We start from the raw sequence: 376 nt of genomic DNA, 5'->3' as shown, positions 1-376 counted from the left end.
TGCTGCCTCCTCAGAGGAGCCACAAATAGTCCCAGTCCTAAATTAGAAGCCACGTCCTGTAAGTGCTTGCTGACTTGGCAAGAGCAACGCTGACATGATTTCACAAATAACGATCTTATCCGAGGCAAAAGTCGCACGAGATCAATTCCCACTCTATTTCGGTGCCGTGGAGAAGCTCTCGAGGCCGACTCGAGCCCACCCATTTTTAAACCAGGGCTCTCGGGCTTTGGAACCACAACCATGGACCTACCCTCCTTTGCCCGTCCCTGATGGCATCTGGCTTTGGAGCTCAGGAGGGCCATCTGAATGCCACCCGCCCGGGGCCCTCGCGCCTAGGTGCCCTCATTTTGTCTCCTTCCCCCGGGGGAGGGAAGTG

Source organism: Marmota monax, unplaced genomic scaffold (genome assembly GCF_021218885.2).
Source record: "Marmota monax isolate L192 unplaced genomic scaffold, Marmota_monax_Labrador192_F-V1.1 WCK01_AAM20220418_F8-fsc00035, whole genome shotgun sequence".
Lineage (NCBI taxonomy): Eukaryota > Metazoa > Chordata > Mammalia > Rodentia > Sciuridae > Marmota > Marmota monax.
The sequence above is the reverse complement of the archived record's forward strand: the minus strand, read 5'-3'. Positions refer to the sequence as shown.